The following is a 12276-nucleotide window of genomic DNA, read 5'->3' on the forward strand; positions in this document are numbered from 1 at the left end:
TGGTGATACATTTTCAAACTGAAAATCGGTTAATATCGTCAGCCAAGCAATGAAATTTCCCAAACACACATTTCAATCATGTTGCAGATTCTGCTTCGTGGCGTAAAATAATGAAATGAAAGTTGGAATTGGTTTTCCAATTTTGCTTGTAGTCTTCACTTGCAATTATCCATGTATATAGTCTACCCTTTCACTATTCTAGTTCTGTTTCGCGATAGTACCTCTTTTACCATGTTCGGATGAACATTTTGTTCGTTTTATTTATTTATTTATTTACTTAATAGAAGATTACAAATACAGCGTTAGCCATTTTACATTGGAATGATTCTATAGAACATAAGGACAAAAATAATAACATAATACAACAAAAATAATAACATAGAAAAATTACATGTGGTTAAAAGACTTACATACTTTTAGTTATCTTTCTTCTAAAACTGTCCAGATTTTCAAAAATGTCTATTTGGCTTCCTAGATTATTATATTCATTGGGCAGTCTATGGAACAGAGAGCGCTGGATGAGGCACAATCTCGGCTTCTGAGAAGCAAAAAGTTGAGTGCTTCTTGTTGAGCGGGCAGGCACACAAAAGTGGATATCCTGAAGAAGGCGGTCACTTCTAATGTTGCCATTCACTGTTTTATGTAGAAATATATGGTCAGCCAGTCTGTGTCTCTCTTGAGGAGTTTGGATATTTAACATTTGCAGGAGGATGGACTTTTGCAAGTGTTTTGTGGATGGAATTCGGTGTCGAACAATGGCCAGGAAGAAATTTAGGAAGGAATTTAGTCTATCTGAATTTGAGAGTCATGCCATAGACCAGATCGGAGAACAGTATTCAATTTTAGGTGACACAAAAGATTTGTAAAAGGTGCTGAGGGCAGTCAAGTTGTTTATTTCCTTAAAACGACCCATGGAGTCGATCCTAGGACTGTCACACGACGGTAGCAGTGTCAGAGTACTCGAACAGTTGTGATGCACACATCCCTTGTATATTCGATTCCTTCTCTCTAGTACAAATATCACACGAACATAGTATGTGTGTTTGTAGGAGTACGGGCTCCCACCTATCTGGACGATTAACGCTCTTGTCCTTAGTGTGAGACGTTCTTGGTTTCATCACCGCGGTGGTTCCCCGATGGCGTAGTGGTAACGTCATCGCCTTGTAATCAAGGGGTCCCTAGTTCGATATATTGTGAAGTCAAATTGCACAGTGGTTCGGATCCCACTTTAAACTGTACGTCCTGTCCCGATTAGCCTATCTGTGCATAAAGTGGATTTAACACATCAATTCAATTCAATGATCCACTTGGAAAATCCAGAATTGTTTTTTTTTAACATCGTTAAGACAGCTGGGGTGCTATACTTCATAAAAATAGTAGTGGATTGTGTCACGAAAGCCAATCGGAATTAATGTCCAGAATACCCGTTGTCAATTTTAAAGAAAACATCTCCGTTAGGAACTACAACCTCCTAATTTTTGTTCCAGTTAACACGTTATCCCATTATATACTAAATAATTCCCATTTGACACGCGATCATTGTAAATCAAACCATTAAATACTAAATATAGTTTCCTCTAATACGTCTAATACGTCCATCTATATGACGTCAACAGATATCCCAGTGTCTTGAGCCACGATTTGACGGTGGTCGACCGGGTACCTCACAACGAACCGAGACGGTCTGGAACGGACCACGGTCCGTGGGTACCGCCATCACGTAAACAAAGTACTGACTGCGGTCAGCCAGTACCTCCAAGCGAATCGAGACGGAAGGATGCAAAGGACGGTGTACAGGAACTTAGTTCAACAAAGAGAAGCCGCTGAGGGGTTATCCCAAGTTTCAGGCCTGAAAGACAGACTATCATTCTGAACTATACTAGAAATTGTGTGCATATAGTGGAGATGATGTTATCATCACCATGCTCTAAGCATCTTTAATTGCCAATATTTCCGCAGGAATCATTGACTAGAGATTGGGTGATCCCTAGAGCCGTTTCAGAGAGATGTGGTAGAAAATTCCTCACCAAACACTTCTCGTTTGTACCCGTGCGTATAGACCATTTCAAAGTTGCTTAGGACGAAGTTTTCTGTTCTATCCAGCTATAGTTCTTGTCCATTCTTACGCCGGGCGCTATACATGCTGGCAAGAGAAGTGGGGAGCGGGGAAGAGACCAATCCAGGGCGATAAGAAACGCAGCAGCCTGTAGAACGAGGTGTGCACACAGTATTTCCTCCCGGCATGTCGTAACTCTCAGCGCAACCGCTGTCGTCTGGTTGGTCTGCGGCGTATTCCCAGTTCCCCACTTCCCTGGCCAGCACGTAGGGCGCCCGCCGCAAGAGTAGACGAAAGCTATAGTAGTGTTCAAAGGTACAGACTGTCCATTGGCGCGTACAGAGAAGTAAGTGCGGTCAAGCTATAGAAACAGCCTTAAGCCCTTCGCTCCCAATCCTACTCGAAGGGCGCCTAAGGGAATTGGAAATCCATAATACCTCTTTGCTGACAGGGTCCTCGCAGTGAAAGAACTCCAAGAATCCAAAAAAATCCGCCCGAACAGCAGTTTTGGTGTGTCTCAATTTTCGGAAAACAGCAAAGCCAACACGAACAACAAGACAACTGTTGGGACCAAATAGCGCCTGAAACGATCTGTGTCACAGGCATAGCAGATACGTACTGAGCCTTGACAAATAATGGGCGCAGGCTGAAGGTTTATGAGTCTCGTATTTCACGGCTGTTGGAAACTGGAGCAATATAAAACATTTCAAACGCAAAGCCGTGTTGCCAAGTCGAGTTACGATTTCCTCTCACAATTTTTTTTTTGTTTGTATTTTAGGAGGTCCGGATGGAAGTCTTTCCAAATGCCTCGAATTGGGAAACGAATACAGTTTTCCTTTACTTCTTTTCGTCTCTGTTTCCTTTCCCTTCTGCGCTATAACATATCTGGAGTTCCTCCTCTAGTATCAGTCAATTGTTCGGCACAGAAAGTTTCGGGGGCGGTTCAAAAAGTAAGGTTACTGACTAAAGAAATGCTGCTGGTGCTATCTTCACGATCTTCAACATCTACAACAGACATTTAAAGGCTCACTTGCAGAGACGTAACTAAGTCGAATGAGTCGAGCAGTCGCCATGGGCGCTGAGGCCAAAAGGGCGCCTGAGGAGGAAGATTTTAAAAGCTGGATATGGCGCCAAATCAAGGTATTCGCACCCTACTAAATTAATGCCGTTCTTGATTCGCAAACAAGCAGATTAAGTAAAAACTATATTTCTCCTTCTGCTCACTATGAAAAATGGCCACATGGAGAACTTATTATTTAAAACAGGTATTACATAGCCTATTGATTATAATACCAAGTAGTGATTATTGTGGTAGAAATATGAAGGTTTTTTTATCAAATCGCGACGATGAGGATGAGAAACACTTGACTATGGTCTCACATCCCGCTGTCCCGCTAAACCTATGCACTTTTGATAGGTTAGGCTAGTGAAGTCGTATCTTCCCGTTTTGCCTAATCCCGTTTCGCCGAATGGCCAGGAGGCGCATTATGTCAGATTTCCCACATAAGTAAAATTGCCGGAGAAATTCGAATTGCCTTTACGTCGAATCTAAACCACACACCAATGTTGATTCGCACACTAGCACTTTTGATATCTTCAACTCTATCAAAATCTCATCCAGCTAAGGTGGTCTGCAGGAATAGTATGTAGTCTGTGAGTTTCAAGTGTGGGGAATATGAAGGATGAGGTAACACATTGTCATCCAAGTTCAGTAATTACCTCTGAGTTGAAGGAACTCTGTGAGGTCTTGAATTGCCATGATGAAAGATGATGTCCTTCTAATTCATCAGTGGAGTGCGCTTGTATTTCAAGTTTGCTTTCAGCTATTGGCAGTACAATGTGACACTTATCGTTAGGCTAAATGCGCGAACTCTCAGTGGATTGCCCTCTCGATATTCAACTATTAGTTGCGTCGATGGAACAAACTCTGCAACGTAGCTTGTAGTTCTCAGGCGCATTCCGTTCCTGCAAATGTTAATATACATCATTAACTTCAAATTGTTCCAAAATAGGTTAATTTCTACGGCCTGCAAAGAAACAATTTCACCCATTCTTCACATCCATATCTCACGTTTTTCACCATTCCATCACGTCATTCATCTCCATATATTTGACCTCCCTTCTAAGAAACTAAGGTAGGGAGGTCATTTTCATCTCATCATTTCACTCATTCTTCACCTCCATATCTCACGTTTTCACCATTCCATCACGTCATTCATCTCCATATCTTTGACCTCCCTATAACTAAGGGTCCTGCTAGAGGAGACAACCTCGATAAAAAAAGAACCTATCCGAAGGTGTGAGTTGCACGTGCCGATGGGACAGTGTTGGCTGCAGGGGTACGTGCAGTCGCGAACGTGGCCTCGGGGATTTCGGTTTGGTCCTCGAGTTGCCTCCAGTTTTGGGGGTAGGCCTTCCTCGGCATAGAGAGCATGTCGAGGCGACAATTTATGGACCCTCCTATATAAATTTATTTTGTATCTGGGTACAAAAAACAACTCAAACGGGGGAAAACCCCCAAAAAGAGCGCGGCCTTCGAGCCCGCTTCAATTAGTGGAAAAGACAAGTAACGTGCCACGTTATCTTGTAATTAGTATTGTGCAGAAGACCGATAGTAACGATGAATCTGCAACAACCAAGAAACATGGAGCTGCTACATTAAAGGATTTGTCACCGTTTCTGATCAAGATACAGCTAGACTACGCCGCTGGTTCAGATGTACCAGAAATAAAAAAGCTGCGAAACGGGAGTCTACTGTTCCAGACCAGCACAGATCGCCAGACCAACAATCTTCTAAAGCTAAGATCTTTGGGCGACTTCCCTGTTAATGTTGAACCACATCGTCAACTTAACAATAGTAAAGGTGTGATTCGCCACTGGGATCTGCTAAATGCTGAGGAGGAAGAGATTCTTCAAGCACTCTCAGACCAACATGTCACCGCAGTGCAGCGAATCAAGACACGAAAGTCCGGAGAACTTGTTCCAACTGCTTCCATTATTTTGACCTTCCAAACGACCACTCTCCCAGATAGGGTACGGGCTGGATATTTGAGACTCAAAGTCCGGCCGTACATCCCCAACCTGATGCGTTGTTTCAAATGCCAGCACTTTAGGCACACTCAGTCTTCCTGCAAGGCCACTACCGCCCTTTGTGGTAAGTGTAGTCTGCCTGAACATGGGACCGAACCTTGTTCTTCAGGTCCCAAATGCATTAACTGCCAAGGCGAGCACACAGTCTGGCATCGTGACTGTCCCTCTTTCCAACAAGAGAAGAAAATCAGAGAGTTGGTCGTCACAGAGAAAATCTCTGCTGGTGAAGCAAAACAACGTCTCCGTGACAGCATACGCACCACTTTACCTGTGCCATTCGCTACAGTTGCTGCAGCTGCTCTTAGCCGTCGCAGTGTAGGTGTACAAACCAGCGACGTGTCCACGCAAACAAGAACGCTTCCCGTAGTAGCTCGTCCTGCTTCGAGGAAACCATCAACCACTCCTCGCTCCACAGAGAGAAAGTTCAAGCAGGTACACAGTAAAGAATACTTCCTGAAGACCAGTAGCTCTCCAGTCAGGGTGGCAGCCACCACCCTGAAACTTAAGGCGCAGCTGAAAGCTGCCCGGCGGGAGCTCAAAGCACCCGCCCCCACTCCCCCTTCTCCATCCCCTTCGCCCTCTGTGCCCCAGTCCCCTGGTGGACTGCGGATATCAGTGCAGCCATCAAGGACCGCAATCATGCCCTAGATCGATTTAATAGGAACCACACTGCCGCAAACCTCGAGCAGTTCCGCATTAAACGTGCCCGTGCCCGTCGGCTCATCCGAGCCAGTAAGAAGGCGTGCTGGGTCCAATACGTGTCTTCTCTGACGAAGCAGGCTTCGTCGAAAGCCGTTTGGACCAAAGTACGTCGCATCCAGTGGGGTGCATCTACTCCTCTGAGCGCTCTGGAGCACGATAGGACGTTGTACACCGATTCCGGAGACATTGCTAATATATCTTGGCCACGCAGTTTTCTGATGCCTCTAGCTCGGAAAATTATGAACCACGTTTCCGCCGTGAGAAGGGCCGTCAGGAACGACGCCCTCTAGTTTTTCGAAGTCATAACACAGAGCCTTACAACAACATTCACTGAACGGGAGTTCGATCAGGCGCTTCGAGATTCTAAGAATACAGCTCCTGGAGTGGACAAGATCCACTATGAGATGCTTCGTCATCTGCCCATTGGAGCCAAAAATTTCCTTTTGGCGGTATTCAACTGGCTTTGGTTGGAGGACTCTTTCCCTTCGTCCTGGAAAGAAGCAATTATCATTCCCATCCTGAAACCAGGTAAACAACGCACCGCAGCCTCGAGTTATAGGCCTATTGCCTTAACTAGCTGTGTGTGCAAGTTGATGGAACGCATGATCAACAAGCGTCTCCCCTGGTTTTTGGAGGAAAACTGCTTGATAAGTAATTTTCAATGTGGTTTTCGCTCCAACCGTTCCACACTGGACCATCTGGTTCAGCTGGAAACACATATTCAGGATGCATTCTTCAACAAGGAACATTTAGTTGCAGTTTTCTTTGACCTCCAAAAGGCATATGACACAACGTGGCGCTTGGGCATCATAAAGCAGCTCCATTCTTGGGGCGTCCGTGGCCATATGGCGTACTTTATTCAAAACTTTTTATCAGATCGTTTTTTCCGCGTACGTGTTGGGAACTCCTTTTCGGATCTTTACGATCAAGAGAACGGTGTCCCACAGGGCAGCGTTTTAAGTGTGACTCTGTTTGCCATAGCAGTGAACAGTGTTATGGCAAACATTCTTTCCCCTGTACATGGCCTCCTCTATGTAGACGACCTCACGATCTTTTGTCGCTCACGGAATCTCGCGTCAGCTTCTCGTCATCTCCAACTGACGATAAACCGTTTGGTTGAGTGGTCCTCCCAAACAGGTTTCACCTTCTCATCCGAGAAATCCGTGTGTGTTCACTTTTGTCGTCAGCGTACATGTCATTTAGATCCTGGCCTGTACATGGGGAAATCTCCCCTGTGCTTCGTGAATGAGGTCCGCTTCCTGGGCCTCATTTTCGATAAGAAATTAACATGGTTACCTCACCTTCGCCAGTTAAAGTTCTCTTGTCTTCGAGTTCTCAACCTTTTACGTGTTTTATCCCATACTTCCTGGGGTGCTGATAGGACGGTACTGCTTCGCTTGTATCGTGCACTCATCAGGTCGAAGCTTGATTATGGATGTGTTGTGTATTCTTCTGCCCGCCCATCTAGACTTCGCATCCTAGACACCGTCCACCATGCTGGTATACGTGTGTGCTCTGGTGCTTTTCGGACCAGCCCTATCGCCAGTTTGTACGTAGAGACATCTGAGCCGTCGCTGTCTCTGCGAAGACAGCGGCCGGTAGTGAACTACTTCCTCCATCTTCGCTCGATGCCTTCACATCCCTCATTTCACACCATCTCAGACGAGAATAGGCTGGCAAAGTATCGGCTCCGCCCTAGTGCCACTAGACCATTTGGTGTTCGTGCAGACGAGATCCTGTCAGCACTTGGTGTTGACAGTGATCTTCCTGGCGTCTCTCCACTCATTCCGCCTCTCCCTACCTGGGAGTTTCCTGCACTTTTATCGATTTTTCTCTGACTGCTCTTCCAAAGTCAGAGACACCAATAGTTGTATACCAGCAAAGGTTTTTAGAACTTCGTGCGAAGCACCGCAATTCTAATGTGTTTTACACGGATGGGTCCAAGACAGTCGAATCAGTTGGTTGCGCCTTCGTCCTAGACTCTCAAAGTTCCAGTTACTCGCTACATCCTGCCTGTTCCATCTATACGGCAGAGTTGTACGCCATCCTAAAGGCAATGGACTTTGCAGACGTCAATGGTCTGAAGAAAGTCCTTGTGTGCTGTGATTCTACCAGCGTGTTGCAGTCTCTGGATTCGCCGTATTCCCGGCATCCGGTAGCGCAACTCATATTCAGACGGCTTGTGTCATTATCAGCCAGTGCGGATGTACACTTCTGTTGGGTCCCTAGCCACGTGGGCATCCAGGGGAACGAAGCAGCTGATGCTGCCGCCAAGTCTGCTGATGCAGACGGCGATGTTCTCGTCCACCTTTTGCCTGCTAGCGACCTGCAGAACGTGTTCCGTTGTCGCCTTCTTGACACTTTGCAGGCCGAGTGAGATACGGAAACGGGGAACAAGCTTCACGCTGTTAAGCCCACCATAGGTGCTTGGCGTTCCTCATCCCGTCCCTCTCGGCGAGAAGAAGTTATTCTTACCCGAATGCGTATAGGACACAGCCGTCTAACGCATGGTCACCTGCTCCAAGGGCTGGACCCTCCGTTGTGTCGTGCTTGTAATGTTATTTTAAGCATCCGACACATTCTCGTTGAATGTGTCGATCTTGCTTACCTCCGGCAGACTTTTAACCTTTCCGGCTGTTTGTCATCCTTCTTGGGTGATGACAGCAGTATTTTATCCCATGTTTTTAGTTTTTTGCGAAGAGCTGGACTTTTCCACCGTCTGTAAGGAGGTTTTTAGTTCGTTCTAACTTTTTAATGTGTTGTGTTTGTCTCGTGCAGGTCTTTTTACAACCTTGCACTTTTAGTTTTCCCCAAGGAGCTCTTTACACCCCTTTTTTAAGCTCTCAGTCAGAATTTTAGATAAGGGATATTTTCCCGTATACATGGAAGGTTGCGAAATGGTCTTAAGTGCCGACGCACCCAGAAATTTTAACTCAATCCAATTCAATTCAATGCAAAGAAACAAAGACAGTGGTAATTCTGCCTCGTCGATTTCTTGCAGATATACCGGGTGTTCCGTTCAAATTTCCCTAATTTCAATTATTCGTAGAAAGGAAAGTATGAATGATAGAGCAATGAAATTTCAGAGAATTGAAGAAAAACTCATAAATTTTATTTTCCTAAAACTAATACACACTAATACACCTCCACATGTGCCCCATTGGTAGCACGAACAATATCCAGTCTGTATTCAACTTCTTGCCATGTTCTCTCCAAGATGTCCCCTGTTACTGTTGCAATCGTATCACGTATGCGGGTTCGTAACTCTGGGATGTTTTTTACTGGAGTCGCAAACACAAGATCCTTGACGTAACCCAAGAGGAGGAAGTCCAGCGGAGTGAGGTCAGGTGAAGTTGGCGGCCACCGTATCGGTCCATCGCGTCCAATACAGCGATTAGAAAATGTCGAATTGAGAGACCTCCGAACATCCATACTCCAGTGTGGGGGAGCCCTATCTTGTTGGAAAATGATGTCCGGTTGTAGAGAAACTACCTGGGGGTACACAAACTGCTTCAACATGTCCAAGTATACAGGGCCTGTTACTGTAGCTTCATGGATAACAAACGGACCGATGACCCGTCCTTCATTAGAGCACACCAAACATTCAATTTTGTGCTATCGCGGACAAGTTCTCTCTACACATGTGGGTCTTCAGATCCCCAGATCCGTACGTTATGCCTGTTGACAACCCCCACACGTGAAACGTTGCTTCGTCTGAAAACAGGACGTTGTCAAGGAAGTGAGGATTCTTGCCGATACGCTGCAGCATTTCCATACCAAATTCTTTGCGACGCGGCTTATCATCTGGCTTCAGTTGTTGCACAATCTTCACTTTATATGGATACAACACAAGCCGCTTGTGCAGTGCCGCTTGTTGTTGGAGGCACATTGAACTGCATAGATGCCTGGCGGATGGATTTACTCGGGCTTCTCTGAAACCACGCTCGAATTTCTTCCACCTTTTCCTCCGACACACGACGGTGAGCTCCACCAGATTGTTTTAGGACACTGCCTGTTGTTATATACTTACTAAACCATAGCCTAATTGATTTAGCATCAGGTGCAACTCCTCCGTACACTCGTCTGAAATTTCGTGGCGTTGCAATCACAGATTTTGTCTCAGCATACCACACCATTGCCTGCACGAGTTGTTGAGCAGTCGCCATTTTTATTTATGCGAACGTGGCGCCGCGTAGTGATCAAACGGACAACTTCAAGTCATGAAAACAAAATTTTAATATCTGGCCTTTCATTTGGTGTTACAGTTATTTCACAATTCATCGTACTTCGTTCACAGAAATTAATTGAAATTAGGGAGATTTGAACGGAACACTCTGTATATACTTTGTGCCTGGATCCGTCTTTCCATTGTTGTTTTATCAACAATTATGGTAGTTCTATAACTGTTGAATATTGATAACACTGGGGAACAAAAAAAAATAACTTATTTTGTGGCTTAAAGTTTAATAACAGTTTCAGCACACAAAACAGCTGTGATTGCCAATTGTATGATTGGTTCAGTTGAATTGACTCCAGTTTAAAAAATAAACACACCATGGAAAATGTAGGAGGTGAAATTACTCCACGCTTTTCTGGGTAATATCAAAATTTGAAATTCCCATTAAGAAACTTATTCATATATTTTTAAATTGTTGCTAGGCAACTTATGAAGCATTGCTAGGCAATATATCTCCTATGTTTGCGGGATAGTCGTGCTAGAGAAAAGCATTGGACGGTAAAGGTTTGGCCCCCAATTGAAAATATTACAGTGGGAAAAGCTAATATCATTCATGAACCGCTGATAGATAGGGACAAAATCATCCTTCCGCCACTGCATATTAAACTTGGGTTGATAAAACAATTTGTCAAGGCTTTAGATACAAGTGTTGATTGTTTCAAATATATATGCCACACTTTTCCAGGACTAAGTATAGAAAAATTGAAGGCAGGAATCTTTGACGCACCACAAATTCGTACACTTATAAATTATGCCAATTTTACAACTTACATGTCTTACATCGAATCTCAGACCTGGCTGAGCTTTGTGTCCGTCGTCAAAAACTTTTGGGGAAATCACAGAGCAGAAAACTACCGCGATATAGTTGGAAATATGTTGAAAAATTTTTAGAAATTGGGAGCTAATATGAGTGTGAAGATAAATTTTCTACATAGCTACATTGACAGATTCCCTGAGAACCTTGGTGATTTTTGTGAAGAACAGGGAGAAAGGTTCCATCAGGATATAAGGATAATGGAAGAAAGGTACCAGGGACATGATGGCCGACTACTGTTAGAGCTTATAGAGGGATTGTCCTAAAAAGCAATACAGCAGGAAATCGTATAGAAAACGTTTCACATAGTTTGTTACTTCATTGTGTACATATTTTCTTAACTATTATGATCATAGGCCTATATAAATTTATTTTTATCATAATTATTGTAATCACAAAAAGAAATATTAAATTGTTGTTGGAAGTTCATTTATATGTATGTCTTATGTTTCCGCCATTTTGATTTAGTTGCATTTATTTCATAAATTAGAGCCAATTCAGGAAATATATTATTACATCATTATTCAGAAGCATGAAATCGCCCTAAATTAGCTCTCAAACACTGTGCCGTAATTTCACTGTTCCCCAGAGTAATTGAACACATGGTTGGAAACAGTGTTAGAGTTTGAGTTTTGAGTTGGTGTTTTAAGTCCACTTCATGCACAGTAAGGCTAATCGGGACTGGACCTACAGTTTAAAGTGGGATCCGAACCACTTGTGCCTCCAACGGGTATCGAACCCGGGACTCCTTGATTACAAGGCAATGACGCTACCACTGCGCCATGGGGGAGGCCCAGGAAACAGTGTTGGAAACTTCAACTAGAGTTGTTAAAGGACCAGAACCTTTTTGCTCACACAATTTGAATTCGGTACAAGTTGCGGATTGTTTCATTAAAAAATATTACTGGACCGTATTTAAACTGATCCGGAAAAAATGTTCCTGGACCGAATTCAATTACTTTACAGATATAAAGGTTCTTTACGGTCCAGAATCCATCTACAGGGTGGGAAATAACCTTTTGCTAGGGGTCCACAGTAAAAAGTAACAACAATTAAGAAATTATGGTAATACCAAATGTTTACTACGACAAATGTGGTTACAAAAACAAAATTAAAAGTTAGTATGTCCTCCGTTTGCTTCTCTCAGAGCACGAAGACGATCAGGGTAGGAGCTCAGAAGATTCGCAAACAAGTCCGTATTCCATTCCTTGTCACGGAGGACTTGTTCCAGATGGAGTGTTGCCCGGGAATAGTGGTCCGGTCCACGTTCCACTATCATCAAGGACTCAACTGCATCCTTCAGAATAGCCCCAAAGTGCTCCGCTGCATTCAGGTCTGGTGAAGCACCCGGCCATTCAGAACTGCTGAACAAGTTAA

This window comes from Lepisma saccharinum, chromosome 19 (assembly GCF_977018435.1).
Source record: "Lepisma saccharinum chromosome 19, izLepSacc3.1, whole genome shotgun sequence".
In the NCBI taxonomy this organism is placed as follows: domain Eukaryota; kingdom Metazoa; phylum Arthropoda; class Insecta; order Zygentoma; family Lepismatidae; genus Lepisma; species Lepisma saccharinum.